The 18,531-nt window shown below is 38.7% G+C and overlaps 1 protein-coding gene across 6 annotated transcripts in view; it reads left to right on the top strand.

Moving 5' to 3' along the window:
- Positions 1-18,531, top strand: part of LOC147582294 (uncharacterized) — a 42,486-nt gene that overhangs the window by 10,212 nt on the left and 13,743 nt on the right. For 2 of the 6 annotated variants that reach the window (XM_086700120.1, XM_086700123.1), the window contains one exon: positions 2,261-2,332. The exons of 3 other annotated variants lie outside the window; for them this stretch is intronic. The gene's annotated coding sequence lies outside the window, so the exon portion shown is untranslated. Of the gene's footprint in view, positions 1-2,260; positions 2,333-8,255; positions 8,342-18,531 lie in introns of all 6 variants that reach the window. One more of the 6 variants, XM_086700121.1, reaches the window with a different exon arrangement.

Below are 18,531 nucleotides of genomic sequence, written 5' to 3' on the forward strand. Positions count from 1 at the left end.
GAGGGAGACACAGAATCCAAAGCGGGCTCCAGGTCCTGAGCTGTCAGCACAGAGCCCGACACGGGGCTTCAACCCATGGACCGTGAGATCATGACCTGAGCCTAAGTTGGCGCTTAACCAACTGAGCCACCCAGGTGCCCCCATTTATGGACACTTTGATTGTTTCTATGTCTTGGCTATTATAAATGTTTATATTTATTTTGAGAGAGTGAGGGAGCATGCACATGTGCGCTCCAGTGAACAGGGGAGGGGCAGAGAGAGGGGGAGAGAATCCCAAGCAGATTGCACGCTGAGAGCACAGAGCCCAACGTGGGCCTTGATCTCACGAAGATGAGATCATGACCCGAGTGGATATCAAGAGTTGGACACTTAACCAACTGAGGCACCCAGGTGCCCCTATATCTTGGCTATTATAAATTATGCTGTAATGAACATGGGGGTGATATATCTTTTTGAGTTAATATTTTCATTTTCTATGAATAAATACCCAGAAGTAGAAATGCTGGATCATATGGCAGTTCTATTTTTAATTTTTTGGGGAACCTCCATTCTGTTTTCCATAGTGGCTGCACCAGTTTACATTCCACCAACAATACACAAGGATTCCCTTTTCTCTACGTCCTTGCCAATACTGGTCATTTCTTCTTAATAATTCCCATTCTAACAGATGTGAGGTGGTGTCTCATTGGTTTGCATTTTCCTGATTATTGGTGGTGTTGAACATCTTTTCATGTACCTGTCGGCCCTCAGTATGTCGTCTTTGGAAAAATGACCGTTCATATCCTCTGTTCATTTTTTAATTTGATTTTTTTCTTTTTAAAAAAAATTTTTTTTTTTAACGTTTATTTATTTTTGAGACAGAGAGAGACAGAGCATGAACGGGGGAGGGTCACAGAGAGAGGGAGACACAGAATCTGAAACAGGCTCCAGGCTCTGAGCGGTCAGCACAGAGCCCGACGCGGGGCTCGAACCCACGGACCATGAGATCATGACCTGAGCTGAAGTCGGACGCTTAACCGACCGAGCCACCCAGGCGCCCCTAATTGGATTTTTTTCTATTGAGTTATATGAATAATTCATATATTTTGGATATTAACTCCTAGTTAGATCCATAATTTGCAATTTTTCCTCCCATTCATTATGTTGCCTTTTCATTTTGTTGATGGTTTCCTTTGCTATGTAGAAGCTTTTTAGTTTGATGTAGTCCCACCTGTTTATTTTTGCTTTTGTTCCCTTTGCTTTTGGTGTCAAATCCAAAAAATCATTACCAAGAGCAATGTCAAGGAGCTTACTGTCAATGTTGTCTTCTCAGAGTTTAGGTCTTACATTCAGGTCTTTAATCCATTTTATGTTAATTTTTGTATATGGTGTAAAAAAGCGATCCAGTTTTATTCTTTTGCATTTGGCTGTCCAGTTTTCCCAGCACCACTGACTGAAAAGGCTGTCCTTTCCCCATTGTATATTCTTGGCTCCTTTGTCATTAAATTAATTGACCATATATGTGTGGGTTTATATCAGGGCTCTCTGTTATGTTCTATTGATCTATGGGTCTGTTTTTATGCCAGTACCATATTGTTTTGATTACTATAGCTTTGTAGTATAGTTTGAAATCAGGCATTGTGATGCCTCCAGCTTTGTTCTTTCTCAAGGTTGCTTTGGCTATTTGGGTTTTTTAATATTTTGTGGTGCCATATAAATTTTAGGTTTGTTTGTTTTATTTCTATGAAAAATGCCATTGGAATTTTGATAAAGATTGCATTGAATCTGTAGATTGGTTTGGGTAGAATGGATTGTTTAACAATATTAATTCTTTCAATCCATGAGGATAGAATATATTTCCATTTATTTGTGTCTCCTTCAGTGTAGGTCTTTCACCTTCTTGGTTAAGTTTTGTTTTGTTTTTTTCAGTATAAGAAAACATAAACAGATGCTTTAGTTATAAAGCTTACATAAAACTTAGGAATTTTGCTTTCATTATTTTTTTCTACTGAGAACTTATATTTGGGACCTTCTTGGTTAAGTTTATTCCTAGGTATTTAATTCGTTTTTGATGCAATTGTAAATAGGATCATTTTCTTAATGTCTGTTTCTGATAGTTCCTCATTAGCATATAGAAACACAGCAGATTTTTGTATATTGATTTTGTATCCTGCAACTTTACCTAATCCATTTACTCTAAAAGTTTTTTGGTGGAGTCTTTAGGTTTTCCGATATAATATGTCATCTGCAAATAGTGACAGTTTTACTTCTTCCTTTCCAGTTTGGATGCCTTTTATTTCTTCTTCTTACGTAATTGCTCTGACCAGGACTTCCAATGTTATGTTGAGCAAAGGTGAGAGTAAACGTCCTTGTCTTGTTCCGTAGACAATGTTGCTGTGGGCTTGTCACATAAAGCCTTTATTATGTTGACGTACATTCCCTCTATACCCACTTTGTTGAGAGTTTTTATCATAAATGAATGTTGAATTTTGTATAATGCTTTTCTACATCTATTGAGATGATCATATGATTTTTCTCTTTCATTTTGCTATTGTGGTGTATCATATTGATTGATTTGTGAATGTTGAGCCATCCCTGCTTTCTGGAATAAATCCCACTTGATCATGGTATGTCATCCTTTTAATCTATTATTGAATTTGGTTTGCTAGGATTTTGTTGAGGATTTTTTGCATCTGTGTTCAAAATATTGGGCTATAATTTTCTTTTCTTATGGTGTCCTTCTCTGGTTTTAGTTTCAAGGCAATACCAGCCTTGGAAAATGAATTTGGAAATGTTCCCTCCTCTTATTATTAATATTTTTTGAAGAGTTTGATAAGGATTAATTCTTCTTTAAATGTATAGTAGAATTCACCAGTGAAGACATCTGATCCTAAACTTTAGTTTGTTGGGAGGTTTTTAACTACTGATTCTATCTCCTTACTAGTAATCAATCTATTCAGATTTTCTATTCCTTCATGATTCAGTTTTGGTAGGTTGTGTGTTTCTAAGATTTATCCATTTCTTCTTTTTAAAAAATGTTTCTTTTTTTTTTTTAATTTTTTTTTTCAACGTTTATTTATTTTTGGGACAGAGAGAGACAGAGCATGAACGGGGGAGGGGCAGAGAGAGAGGGAGACACAGAATCGGAAACAGGCTCCAGGCTCTGAGCCATCAGCCCAGAGCCCGACGCGGGGCTCGAACTCCCGGACCGCGAGATCGTGACCTGGCTGAAGTCGGACGCTTAACCGACTGCGCCACCCAGGCGCCCCTAAAAAATGTTTCTTAATGTTTATTTTTTGAGAGAGAGAGAGAGAATTCAAGCAGGGCAAGGACAGAGTGAGGGGGGCTTAGGATCCAAAGTGGGCTCTACATTGACAGCAGTGAGCCTGATGTGGGGCTCAAACCCACAAACTGCAAGATCATGACCTGAGCCAAAGTCAGACTTTCAACCGACTGAGCCACCCGGGTGCCCCTATCCATTTCTTCCGTGTTGCCAAATTTGTTGGCATAACTGTTGAGAGTAGTCTCATGTCCTTTGTATTTCTGTGGTATCAGTGGTAATGTCTCCTCTTCCATTTATTTTATTTCATTCTAATTTTATTTATTTGAGTGTTCTCTCTTCTTTTCTTGGTGAATGTAGCTAAAGGTTTTTCAATTTATCTTTCCAAAGAACCAGCTCTTAGTTTCATTTACCTTTTCTTTATTTTATTATTTTTTATTTTAGAAAGAGAGAGAGTGTGAGTGGGGGAAAAGGGGCATAGGCAGAGAGAGAGAGAGAGAGAGAGGGAGGGAGAGAGGGTGAGGGAGAGAGAGAGAGGATTTTAAGCAGGCGCTATGCTCAGCATGGAGCTTGATGCAAGGCTTGATCCCACAACCCTGAGATCATGACCTTAGCCGAAAGCAAGAGTCAGCTGCTCAACCAACTGAGCCACCCAAGCACCCCTCATTTACCTTTTCTATTGTCTTTTTACTACTTATTTCTGCTCTGATCTTTGTTATTTCCCACTTTCTACTAACTTTGGGCTTCACGTTGTCTTCTTTTTCTAGTTCTTTGAGGTGCAAATATTATAGATCTAGCAACCTAAAATAAGGTTGAATCTTTCAGTTCCAATTCCAAATTGCTTGGGATGAAACTCTGATGGTCCAACTTAGGAACACTTCTGTTCCGATCAACTGCAGTCAGGGAGATAGAATCAAAGTGTGTAAACATGTCTGACTGGATCTACTCTTGTGATTTTGGCATTTAATGTCTGGAGGAAAAAAGGAAAGGAGGAACAATATAAACCTGACAGATATGACAAAAGATTTCTCCTGTAATATTTTTGTCAGGCAGACATTGGCACTGATGGCAATTTTCTTATGAAAGAAAAAAAATAAATATCAAAATGTCTCTGCAATATGCTAAGAGTCTTTGGGACTTTTGTTATGGTGGCCACGATATATTTTAGTTTTTTCAGATGCTTAAGGAGAAGCTGTTTGATTTATCATTTGGGACAAGAGAGAGTAACTGAAATTATATTACAACTCTAGCATTCTCTTTTTAAGTTCAGTGTTCTTTCCCAGAGCAGTGACAGTGACACTGTTAGAAGTTAAAACAAAAAATATAAAGTTCTAGGGGTGCCTGGGTTGCTCAATCTGTTAATTGTCTGACTCTTGACTTTGGCTCAGGTAGTGATCTCATGGTTTGCAGGATTGAGCCCTACATCGGGCTTCTTGCTGGCAGTGCAGAGCCTGTTTGGGATTTTCTCTCTACCCCTTCCCCTCCCACTCCCCCTCCCCCTGCTCTCTCTCTCAAAATAAATAAATATATACATGTATACAAACAATAAAATAAAAATAAAATTCTATCCTCCAACCAACAAATTTTAGTTAGAATTGTGGTAACTTCTGGGCACCTGAGTTGGTTGAGCATCCAACTCTTGATTTTGGCTCAGGTCATGATCTCAGGGTCATGGGATCAAGCCCTGCACCGGGCTCCATGCTGAGCATGGAGCCTACTTGAGATTCTCTCTCTCTCCCTTTGCCCCTCTCCCCAGCTAATGCTCTCTCTCTTTTTCTCTAAGAAAGAAAGAAAGAGTGAAAGAAAGAAAAGAAAGAAAGGAAGGAAGGAAGGAAGAAAGAAAAGTTATGGTAACTTCTTAGGGATTTACAAAAATGTCCTTGAACTTTGTGTCCTTCAAATTTAGCCTTGCTTTTAATTTGATGTAGTGCACAGTCTGAATTGATTTGGTTTGTCATTCATATAGTAAGTCTCAGCACAGGGAGCAGGTTTTGACATGTACTAGAAGCTCACACTGAACTCTCAATACTTAGAAAATAATAATTAATGGTTAGGTACTGGGTATTTGGCCCAAAACTCTAATTAACTTTAAGAGCTATTTTGGCGTATGATGAAAGTGAGATGTGAAAAACTTTTCATGGCTTCTTAGAAGGAGTCAGGAATGTATCCACTGGCTGAGAAATGTTGAAATTTGGAATACATAAATATAGTTGCTTGATGAATGTGAACATCAGGTGGTTCTCATGTTAGGAGTTGTAAAAACATTTATACTAGAATAAATGTCATCAAGATTGGATTAAGAGTTTAGAGGCCCTAAAATTAAAGTACCCATGTGTGAAATTAAAACAAAACACCAGTATACACTAAACTTTAAAATCAGGAAGTCCAATTCTATGATTTGTTTATCTTGTCATTTTGCATGGTGATTATTGCAATGCTTTTTTTTTTTAACTCTTGAATATTGAAGTATTTCCAAATAATTGTGTGTGTGTGTACCCGCACATGCATGCATGAATACAGTGTGTGCATGTTTGCACACATGCAGATATGCATGATCAAGGCATGCCTTTGCTTCAAGTACACTAAGATATGCTTAGTCTGCTTTTTGGATAAACCACAGTGGCTACACCATGTTCTTCAGAACTCGGAACATTAAGTGGATTGTATGGATTTTGGTTCCAATTACAGAAAATTTGAATAGATAAGTTGGCAAGCAAGGACACTACACCAAGGGGCAACTCCTTTACGACTCCTCAAAAGACAGCTGTGCCTGGTGTCTTCTACCCAATGTGGTAGGGGCTCAGATTCATATTGGAGCATAAGAATTTTGCTCCGATATGATCCTGATTGAGGAGCAAGTGAGCAGCTGGTGAAGGCCTTTTCGTGTGATGGTTCCTAACTTCTTCAACAAAAACTCTTTTCATTATTTCCCCTCCTGATTTGAAATATCTTTTAAAAATGCATTTAATATTTAAAAGTTTGTTGTATGTAAATGCATATTAAAATGCCCTTTACAAGGGGCGCCTGGGTGTCTCGGTTGGTTGAGTGTCCGACTTTGGCTCGGGTCATGATCTCACAGGTTGTGGGTTTGAGCCCCACCTCGGGTTCTGTGCTGATAGCTCAGAGCCTGGAGCCTGCTTCAGATTCTGTGTCTCCTTCTCTTTCTGCCCCTCCCCCGCTCACGCTTTGTCTCACTCTGTTTCTCAAAAATAAATGTAAAAAAATAATAAAAAAAATAAAATGCCCTTTATGAAAGGAAATTAAGAAAATAAGAATCTTCAGACTTAAACTGTCAGAATACAACATTGCATAAGAAAAAATAGTTAGAAATTACTTTAAAGAAATGGAATGGCTCCGGTTCTGAACAATATGACTGTAGATGTTAAGGGTGCAATCTGAAGGAAACGGAGGTTTGTTAGTCTGGGGAGATTTTTATTAAAGGAGAATCTCTGAGATAATATTTCGCAGTGCCCATCCATCTACTATTGTCCTAGGAAGAGAGAATCTCAGACTTGTGTTTATAGTTCATGGCAAGGCCATGTTTATTGAGAAGGTTACTGCCTGCCTGAGTCAGTTCCCATTAAACTTTCCAGTTACTGCCTGCCCCTACTTTGATTCCAGGCCTAGCAAGCAGCATTCTAATCACAGTCTGGTTCCCTATGTCACCACACAAGGAAAAACTGTGCTGGTCATGCTTGGAGTGCTGTTCTGGCCTATGTGACTGTGATCATTCTCAGCACAAATTAATACATCATCCTAGTTTGTTCATCAGTGAATTTGAATCATGAGAGATGATCACAGATGGGCTGACAAATGGGATTTCAGAGCCAACAAGGCCGAGAGCCAAGGAACTTCACCAAGGAATGTGGCCTTTAGACTCTTGGAGGGCCAAGAGTGTGTCCAATTCATCTCTATCCCCAGCTTGCAGCACAGGGCCTGGGACCCAGCAGAAACTCAGTGCTCACTTACCTAGGCTAGACATTCATTAATATTAAAGCCCATTTTATAATTGCAATCTCATTTTATAGTTACTCAAAAGCGTATGTTCATCAATGAGAGACTTACACAATACTTTTAAAAAGTTACCTAGGTAATATACATTTTTAAGAAAATTATAAAATATAAATAAAAAGAAAAAGTAGTTATCCACATTTCAATTACTTAGAGAAAACCATTGTTAAGTTTTTGGTACATACCCTTTGAGACTTTTTTAATGCATAAAATATTATATATATATATATGGATACGTATATGGATACGTATATGGATATATACATATGTATATGTGTATATGTATCCATATACGTATCCATATATATATATATATATATATGTTTTACAAAGTGCAAAATACCATTAAGCAGTTTTGTAGCTCATAGGCTTTCTACAACTTAATATCATGTGACATGATAGGAGCTTAGGGCTATACTATAACCCACAGGATTCTTAGCAACTAATTGGTATACCAGATGCAGCTTTTCTGGTCAGCTCCACCATGCTTTTCAGTCCCAACTATTGTCCCTCCACACCTAAGCTCTAGCTTCTCCCTGACTTCCTGCCTTCCTTCCTTCCTTCCTGCCTGCCTGCCTTCCTGGTCTTGAAGTTCCTTCAGGGAACCTCTGAGTAGGTTGTATGATTGCCAGACAAAATGCAGGATGCTCTGTTAAATTCAAATACTAAACAATGAATATTGCATGAGCCAATAGTGTAAAAAATTATTCTTTCTCTGAAATTCAAGTTTAACTGCATATCTTGTATTTTTATTTGCTAAATCCGACTGTCTTCCCTGGGTACTCTTTAATACCATCTGCCCTAAATCTAGTAAAATTCCTCAAAGTGTCTGATATTTATTTGTATGTTTCTCTTCTGTATCGTCAGTGCTGATACAGAATTTTTCTTACTCTATATTTCTTTGGCCATTTTGCGGGGGGAAGGGAGTGTATGAAATAGGGAAAGGAATCAACCATGTCTTCTCAAGCTGCCATCTTTTTTCCAGAATTATGAAAGTTTTATGGAAACAACAATAGCAACAACAACAACAACAGCAACAACAACAACAACAGTGAATTTGAAGGCTATGAAGTAGGAGATCATTCATGGCATATCATTTGGAAAAAATAGGTTACAATGCATGTGTACAATCCCATTTCAATTTAGAATATTCTACTTCAAAACGATAGAAATAATTTTTAAATGAGATTCTAAACCCAGACCTCAATTAAACTTCTGGTTATGCCTTTCCACCAGTTTTACCTTGGAGTGGTTATATATAGTCTTTCTGAGTCTTTTCCTCATCTTTAAGGGGACATATAATCTCTTTTGTAAGTTTATTTCAAGTGATAAGGTAACAAGTATATTGCCTGGCACACTATAGGCCTTCTCTACTTCTCCACTGAATGGAAGAGCACATACAGAACTGTCTTAATGATTGGATTATTCTATAGTTCATTCAATTTTTGTTTTTTATGACACATTCTAGGGAGTCTTAGATTAAGTTTGGGAATATGATTCAATCTATTTTCTAGGTCTATAAAGATAAAGGGGCTTTGGTATTTAGATATGTATTTTCTAAATCAGATTGGATGTTCACATGTGGTATATGTATTTTCTGTATATTCAGTTATATATCATCAAGGTTAGTTGTGTGTGTAAAAGAGAGATTTTGGATTTTGGATTCCCAAATACTCCACCAGCCATCCAGATGGACAGGACACCCCACTAGATCTCTGAGAAAAAATGCCTGAATAGAGGATAAGGACATTATTTACTCTTTTACAGGCTGGGAATTTGGTCCAATTGCTATTCTAAGTTTCTGTTAAGCCAGGCAGGACTTCAAGATCCAAGGCTAAGTAAAAAACAGGCCTTACAGGTCCTTTGCTCTCGGGGGCCATACTTTAATCTTATCCTGGGAAGGGCAAGGAAAAGGATGGAAAAGGAAACCTAGGAGAAAAAGGACCCTTTCTCCCTAAACCCCAACAAAGACTCTCTCCTTGACCAAGCTTTAGTTGGATTCCTCTGTGCCCTCTTCCTGACTGGACCTCAACTTTGGCCTCCCTCTCAAGGCCCCTTGCCTGGTCTGCACAGCCCAGTTTTAGCAAGAATCCCACAAAGTCAGTTGAGAGAGAATCCCCCACCTGTGATATCTGATCAGCCTCTATATCTGATCAAGTTCTTCATTCCCCACCTTTGAGTCTTAAGTCCTTGGCCTGCCTTAGAATCCTGCTAAGTCAGTTTAGCACGAAACCCCTTACTCTTGGTGTCTTCTCTAGTAATTTTCCAACCAGTGACCCATTCACTCTGTTCCTTGGCCATCGATACCCACTTGTCCTTATCATATTCAGAGTTCAGCCTGATGTTTCCCCCCATTTGATGGTATTGATACTATTACAACATTCGTGAATAAAGTCTTTCTTACCATTTTAACAAGGGTCAGAATAATTTTTCATTTTTTCTCACATTTATTGAGATATAATTGGCATAAAACATTGTGTAGATTTAAGGTATACAATGTGATGCTTCTTAAAATTTTTTTTTCAACATTTATTTATTTTTGGGACAGAGAGAGACAGAGCATGAACAGGGGAGGGGCAGAGAGAGAGGGAGACACAGAATCGGAAACAGGCTCCAGGCTCTGAGCCATCAGCCCAGAGCCCGATGCGGGGCTCGAACTCACGGACCGCGAGATCGTGACCTGAGCCGAAGTCGGACGCTTAACCGACTGCGCCACCCAGGCACCCCCAATGTGATGCTTCTTATACACATTTATATTGTGAAATGAATAACATCTCACATGGTACTTTTTTTTTTGGTGTGCTGAGAACTTTTAAGATTTATTCTCTTAGCAACTTTGAAGTCTACAATATTTTTAGAATAATTTTTTCTTTAACAACTGTGGCAAATCCAGCCTGGGCTACCTCAGAAAACCACTTTTTTTTTTTTTTTTTTTTAAGATGCAAAGATTTAAAGAGGAGCCAGAAAGAAAAGACATTCCATGTGTAATGAAATGCTTTTAACCTTTAGCTCCTACTATATTTTGCTCCACCTTAGCAATAAAGCCCCCCAAAGACCTTGACCCTGTGTTAAATTTCTCCTTGCTAGGGAATGGGGTTTGTGTGTGGAAATCCTTGGGCTCCCTCTAGTGGTTAGAATGAGCATCCAGCACTGACTGGTAAATTACCTGCGTGTGGCGGGGGGGGGGCGCGGTTGTTGTTGCTGGTGTTTTGGTGTTAAAGTAAGGAAACTTAGAGTGTTGCTTTCCCTCTCCAGGGACCTTAGCAGAGTATCAGAAATGTCCTGTCTGTACCATCATGCAGCTGATTCTTTAACCCTTTCTAGCTCTCCCCTTGGGACTCATGAAGTGGATATGTAGTTCAGCCCTTTTACAAAGGTTCCTTTGATGTTCTATCCAGGGAGCCAGAGTTAGGTAAAGACAGTCTCTCAAATGTAGCCCAACTGTTTTTCCAAGTGTGCTCTGTGGACCACGTGCACGAAAATATGCTAGAGTGTTTCTTTAAAAATTTTTTTTTTTCAACGTTTATTTATTTTTGGGACAGAGAGAGAGACAGAGCATGAACGGGGGAGGGGCAGAGAGAGAGGGAGACACAGAATCGGAAACAGGCTCCAGGCTCTGAGCCATCAGCCCAGAGCCCGACGCGGGGCTCGAACCCACAGACCGCGAGATCGTGACCTGGCTGAAGTCGGACGCTTAACCGACTGCGCCACCCAGGCGCCCCTAGAGTGTTTCTTTAAAATGAAGATTTCTGGGTCCCGCCCCAAACCTCTGAATCATAATTTTCAGGGGGTGGGATGGGGGTGGTGAGGCAATTCTTGTGCACAATATTGAAAACCAGTGCTATATACTTCTTGAGAAGGCGTTTCTCCACTTGATGTCTCATTTAGTTATGGCACTTGATGCTGTAATCAGACTCCTCAAAGTTACATTCACAATGAGCACACTATAATAATGTAGCATGCCAGCCTTTCCCTCTGAAAACAGAACACAGTATACACCCTTCCCTTATTTAATCCCTGAATCTAAATCCTCAATTACATAGAAAACGCTTTCCTTCTCCCTTAAAAAAAATCTTACTCTGTTTAGTCTTTTTAAAAAATTTTTTTAATGTTTATTTATTTTGAGAGAGAGAGAGAGAGAGACCAATCGTGAGCAGGGGAGGGGCAGAGAGAGAGGGAGACACAGAATCTGAAGCAGGCTCCAGGCTCTGAGCCGTCAGCATAGAGCCTGATACGGGGCACGAACCCACGAGACAGATCATGGCCTGAGCTGAAGTCGGACGCTCAACTGAGCCACCCAGGTGCTCCATTCAGTCTTAATAGAGGGGTCTTATTTACTCCTTCAGCTACTCCCAAGTTGGGTTAATTTAGCCCAAGTCTCTCAAATATCCTCACCTTTCCATAGTTCTAGGGAGCCATGAGAAACAGGCCTTTTGCACCAAATTTAGAAAACCTGACCAAGTGTGCATCAATATGATTGCCCAAGATCTAAGCATAATTTCTCTTTGGAAGCATGTTTAAAATGCACATTCATAGGCTTTATTCCCAAATTTTCTGGTTTGCTAGGAATCTACTTTTTATCAAGCGTCTTAAGGTGGCTCTGATGCAGGTGATCCTCAGAACACATTTTAAGAAACTTTGCCTTGTATGCCAGAGTTTCCCAAGCAGATATATTCTTAGAATATTTTACAACCAAGCCCCTTATAAATCGTATAAACTACAGTTGTAAGCAAATATTTAATGTTAATCTGCAGAAAGGAAGTAGACTTGAGATAATAAATAGTGGCATAGAAGCTATAATTTCACCGTTTTTTTTTTGTCTATTTTCCATAGCTTTAACCTTTATTGTCGTAAAATATACATAACGTAAAATTTGCCACTTTCATCACTTTAAGTATAAAATTCAGTGGCATGAATTATTCTCACAATGTCGTGTAGTTACCACCACTATCTATTTTCCCAACTTTTTATTGCCTCCAACAAAAACTCTGTATTCATTAAGCAGTAATTCCTTGTTCTCCCCATTCCCCCAGCCCCTAGTAATTTTTTAAGTAGGCTCTACACCCAATATGGGACTTGAACTCATGACCCTGAAATCAAGAGGCACATGCCCTACTGACTGAGCCAGCCAGGCATCCTATCACTTGGTAATTTCTAACCTACTTTCTGTCTCTGTGAATTTGCTTATTCTAGATATTTCATGTAGGTTGCATCAATCATTTTTCCTTTGTGTCTGGCTTATTTCATTTAGTATGTTTTCAGAGTTCCTCCGTATTGCAGCATGTATCAGAACTTCATTCTTTTTTTGGCTAAATAATATTACATTGTGTGTATATACCACAATTTGTTTATCCTTTTGTCTATTGATGGATATGTAGGTTGTGTCTGCCTGTTGACTATTGTGAATAATGCTACAGTGGACACTGGCATACAACTATTTGTTTGAGTTCCTGTTTGCAGTTCTTTTGGGTGTATCCCTTAAGGTGGAATTGCAGGGTCATACAGTAAATCTGTGTTTAACTTTTTTAAGGCCACCAAACTGGTTTCCACAACTGGACCATTTTGCATTCCCACCAGCAATGTTTCAACTTCTCCACAACATTGCCGACACTTGTTATTTTCTCTTTTTTTGATAGTTGCCAACCTAAAGGATGTGAGATGGTATCTCATTGTAGTTTTGGTTTGCATTATCCTTTTTTAAAAATTTAAATCCAAGTTAGTTAACATATACTGTATTAATAATTTCAGGAATAGAATTTAGTGATTCATCACTTCATAAAACACCCAGTGCTCATCCCAACAAGTGTCCTCCTTAATGCCCCTTGCCCATTTAGTCTTTCCTCCCACCCAACACCCTGCCAGCAACCCAGTTTGTTCTCTGTGTTTAAGAGGCTCTTATAATTTGTCTCCCTCTCTGTTTTTATATTATTTTTCTTCTCTTCTCTTATGTTCATCTGTTTTGTATCCTAAACTCCACATATGAGTGGAAATCATATATTTGTCTTTCTCTGACTTATTTTACTTAGCATAATATACAATAGTTCCATCCACTTTGTGCAAATGGTAAGATTTCATTTTTTTTAATCATCAAGTAATATTCCATTGTATATATATATCACATTTTCTTTATCCATATATCAGTCAAGGGACATTGGGGCTCTTTCCATACTTTGGCTATTGTTGATAGTGCTGCTATAAGGATTGGGGTGCATGTACCCCTTTGAATCAGCACTCCTGTATCCTTTATTTAGTTATACTTTGGATGAATACCCAGTAGTGCAATTGCTGTGTCCTAGGGTAGTTCTATTTTTAATTTTTTGAGGAAACTCCATACTGTTTTCCAGAGTGGCTGCACCAGTTTGTATTCCCACCAACCGTGCAAAAGTGTTCCTCTTTCTCTGCATCCTTGCCAACATCTGTTGTTGTCTGAGTTGTTAATTTCAGCCATTCTGACAGGTTTGAGGTGGTATTTCATTGTGGTTTTGATTTGTATTTCTCTGATGATGAGTGATGTTGAGCACCTTTTCATGTGTCTATTAGCCGTCTAGATGTCTTCTTTGGAAAAGTGTCCAGTCATGTCTTTTGCCCATTTCTTCACTAGATTATTTGCTTTTTGGGTGTTGAGTTTGATAAGTTCTTTATAGATTTTGGATACTAACCCTTTATCTGCTATGTCATTTGCAAATACCTTCTCCCATTCCTTCAACCAAAGGGATGTTAGTTTTGTTGATTGTTTCCTTTGCTGTGCAGAGCTTTTATCTTGATGAGGTCCCAATAATTCATTTTTGCTTTTGTTTCTCTTGCCTGTGGCGATATGTCAGGTAAGAAGTTGCTGCAGCCAAGGTCAAAGAGGTTGTTTCCTGTTTTCTCCTCTAGGATTTTGATGGCTTCCTGGCTTATGTTTAGGTCTTTCATCCATTTTGAGTTTATCTTTGTGTATGGTGTAAGAAAGTGGTCCAGGTTCATTCTTCTGCATGTCGCTGTCCAGCCTTCCCAACACCATTTGCTAAAGAGACTGTCTTTTTTACATTGGATATTCTTTCCTGCTTTGTCAAAAATTAGTTGGCTATACATTTGTGGGTCCATTTCTGGGTTGTCTATTCTGTTCCATTGATCTGAGTGTCTGTTTTTGTGCCACTACCATGCTGTCTTGATGATTACAGCTTTGTAATCCAGCTTAAAGTCCGGAATTGTGATGCCTCCAGCTTTGGTTTTCTTTTTCAGGATTGCTTTGGCTATTCAGGGGCTTTTGTATTCCATACAAATATTAGGATTGTTTGTTCTAGCTCTGTGAAGAACGTGGGTGTTATTTTGATATGGATTGCATTAAATGTGCAGATTGCTTTGGGTAGTATTGACATTTTAACAATATTTGTTCTTCCAATCAATGAGCATGGAATATTTTTCCATTTTTTGTGTCATCATTTTCTTTCATAAGCTCTTTATAGTTTTAAGTGTATAGATTTTCACCTCTTTTATTAGGTTTATTCCTAGGTCTCTTATGGTTTTTGGTGCAATTGCAAATGGGATCAATTCCTTGATTTCTCTTTCTGCTGCTTTATTATTGGTGTATAGAAATGCAACCAATTTCTGTACATTGATTTTATATCTTGCAACTTTGCTCAATTCATGTATCAGTTCTAGTAGTTTTTTGGTAGAGTCTTTGGGTTTTCTACATAGTGTATCATGTCATCTGTGAGAAGTGAAAATTTGACTTCCTATTTGCCGATTTGGATGCCTTTTATTTCTTTGTGTTTGTTGTCTGATTGCTGAGGCTAGGACTTCCAAAATGATGTTGAATAACAGTGGTGAGAATGGACATCCCTGTCATGTTGCTGGCTTTAGGGGGAAAGCTCTCAGTCTTTTCCCATTGGGGATGATATTAGTGGTGGGTCTTTCATATATGGCCTTTATGATCTTGAGATATGATCCTTCTATCCCTACTTTCTTGAGGTTTTTTTTTTTCTTTATCAAGAAAGGATGATGTATTTTGTTAAATGCTTTTTCAGCCTGTATTGAGCGGATCATGTGGTTCTTATCCTTTCTTTTATTAATGTGATGTGTCACATGGATTGATTTGCAGATACTGAACCAGCCCTGCATCCGAGGAATAAATCCCACCTGATCGTAGTGAATAATTCTTTTTTGTTTTTACTTTTTTTTTTCAACATTTATTTATTTTTGGGACAGAGAGAGAGACAGAGCATGAACGGGGGAGGGGCAGAAAGAGAGGGAGACACAGAATCGGAAACAGGCTCCAGGCTCTGAGCCATCAGCCCAGAGCCTGAAGCGGGGGTGAATAATTCTTAATGTGTTGTTGGATCTGGTTTGCTAGTGTCTTGTTGAGAATTTTTGCATCCATGTTCAGGGAAATTGGTCTGTAGTCCTCCTTTGTAGTGGGGTTTTTGTCTGATTTTGGAAGCCTTGTAGACTGAGTTTGGAAGTTTTTCTTCCATTTCTATGTTTTGGAACAGCTTCAAAAGAATAGGTGTTAACACTTCTTTAAATGTTTGGTAAAATTCCCCTGGAAAGCCATCCAGCCCTGGACTTTTGTTTGTTGGGAGATTTTTGATTACTGATTCAGTTTCTTTACTGGTTATGGGTCTGTTCAAATTTTCTATTTTTTCCTGTTTCAGTTTTGGTAACTTATATGTTTCTAGGAATTTGTCCATTTCTTCCAGATTGTGCAATTTGTTGGCATATAATTGCTTATAAAATTCTCTTATTATTCTTTGTATTTCTGTGGTGTTGGTTGTGATCGCTCCTCTTTCATTCATGATTTTGTTTATTTGGGTCCTTTCCTTTTTCTTTTTCATCAATCTGGCTAAAGGTTTAGCAATTTAATTCTTTCAAAGAACCAGCTTCTTTCAAAGAACTAGCTGGTTTCATTGATCTGTTCTACTTTTTTTTTTTTAATTTTGATATCATTGATTTCTGCTCTAATGTTTATTATTTCCCTTCTTCTGCTGGTTTTGGGCTTTATTTGCTGTTCTTTTTCCAGCTCTTGTAGGTGTAAGGTTAGGCTGTGTATTTGAGACCTTTCTTCTTTAGGAAGGCCTGGATTGCTATATACTTCTCTCTTATGATGGCCCTTGATATCCCAGAGGTTTTGGGCAGTCATGTGTTCATTTTCATTGGCTTCCATGAACTTTTTAATTTCCTATTTAATTTCTTGGTTGATCCATTCATCTTTAGTAGGATGTTCTTTAATCTCCAAGTATTCATGGCCTTTCCAGATTTTTTCTTGTGGTTGTTTTTGAGTTTCATAGTGTTGTGGTCTGAAAATATGCGAGGTATGACCTTGATCTTTTCATACTTGTTGAGGGATGATTTGTGACCCTGTATGTGATCTGTTCTGGAGAATGTTCTATGTGCACTTGAGAAGAATGTGTATTCTTCTGCTTTAGGATGAAATGTTCTGAATATATCTATTAAGTCCATCTGGTCCAGTGTGTCATTCAAAGCCATTTTTTTCCTTGTTGATTTTCTGCTTAGATTATCTGACCATTGTTGTAAATGGGGTGTTGAAGTCCCCTACTATTACGGTATTATTATCAATGAGTTTATGTATGTTTGTGATTAATTGATTTATATATTTGGGTTCTTTCACATTGGGGGCATAGTATTTACAATTGTTAGATCTTCTTGGTGGATAGACCCCTTAATTATGAAATAATGCCCTTTTTCATCTCTTGTTAGTCTTTATTTTAAAATCTTGTTTGTCTGATAGAAGTATGGCTGCTCCAGCTTTCTTTTGACAACCATTAGCATGGTAGACAGTTCTCCATCCCCTTACTTTCAATCTGCAGGTGTGTTTAGGTCTAAAATGAGTCTCTTGTAAGCAGCATATAGACAGTGGCTTGTTTTCTTATCAATTCTGATACCCTATGTCTTTGATGGGAGCGTTTAGTCCATTGACATTTAGAGTGAGTACTGAAAGATATGAATTTAGTGCTATTGTGTTGGCTGTTGAGTTGGTGTTTCTGATGATGTTCTCTGGTCCTTACTAGTCTTTGTTGCTTTTGGTCTTTTTTGTTTTGTTTGGTCTTTTCTCCACTCAAAGAATCCCCCTTAAAATTTCTTGCAAGGCTGGTTTAGTGGTCATGAACTCCTTTAGTTTTTGTTTGTCTGGGAAACTCGTTCTCTCTCCTTTTATTTTGAAAAAAAAAAGTTAATGTTTATTTATTTTTGAGAGGGAGAGAGAGAGAGAGAGACAGAGTGAGTGGGGGGAGGGGCAGAGAGAGAAGGAGACACAGAATCCGAAGCAGGCTCCAGGCTCCAAGCTGTCAGCATACAGCGTGACGCAGGGCTCAAACCCACAAACCATGAGATCATGGCCTGAGCCAAAGTCGGACGCTTACCCGACTGAGCCACCCAGGCGCCCTTCTCCTTCTATTTTGAATGACAGTCTTGCTGGATAAAGAATTCTTGGCTGCATATTTTTCCAGTTCAGCATGTTGAATATATCCTGCCACTCCTTTCTGGTCTGCCAAGTTTCTGTGGGTAGGTCTGCTGTGAACCTGATCTATCTTCCCTTATAGGTTAAGACTTTTTTCCGTTGCTGCTTTCATAAGTCTTTCCTTATCTCTGTATTTTGTGAATTTGACTATGATATGCCTTGGTCAGTTTTTGTTGAATCTAATGGGAGTTCTCTGTGCTTCTTGGATTTTGATGTCTGTGTCCTTCCTCAGATTAGGAAAGTTTTCCCCTATAATTTGCTCACATAAACCTTCTGCCCCTTTTTCTCTCTCTTCATCTTCTGGGACTCCTATGATTCGGATGTTATTCCTTTTTAATAAGTCACTGAGTTCTCTAAGTCTTGTATTGTGCTCTTTTACCTTAATTTCACTCTTTTTTTCTGCTTCATTATTCTTCATAATTTTGTCTTCTATATCACAGATTCTCTGCTGTGCTTTGTCCATAGCATCCATTTGAGATTGCATCTCGGTTATAGCATTTTTAATTTTGTCCTGACTAGATTTTACTTCATTTATGTCCAAATAAAGGGATTCTATGCTTTTTTCAACCCCAGCTAGTATCGTTTAAAAAAAAAAATTTTACTGTTTGTTTATTTTTCAGAGACAGAGAGACAGAGAGATAGAGTGTGAGTGGGGGAGGGGCAGGTAGAGAGGGAGACACAGAATCTGAAACCGGCTCCAGGCTCTGAGCTGTCAGCACAGACCCTGACGCAGGGCTCGAACTCCCAAGCCGTGAGATCATGACCTGAGCTGAAATCAGATGCTCACTGACTGAGCCACCCA

Source organism: Puma concolor, chromosome A3, assembly GCF_028749965.1.
Source record: "Puma concolor isolate L17-30 chromosome A3, mPumCon1.1.hap2, whole genome shotgun sequence".
NCBI classification, from domain to species: domain Eukaryota; kingdom Metazoa; phylum Chordata; class Mammalia; order Carnivora; family Felidae; genus Puma; species Puma concolor.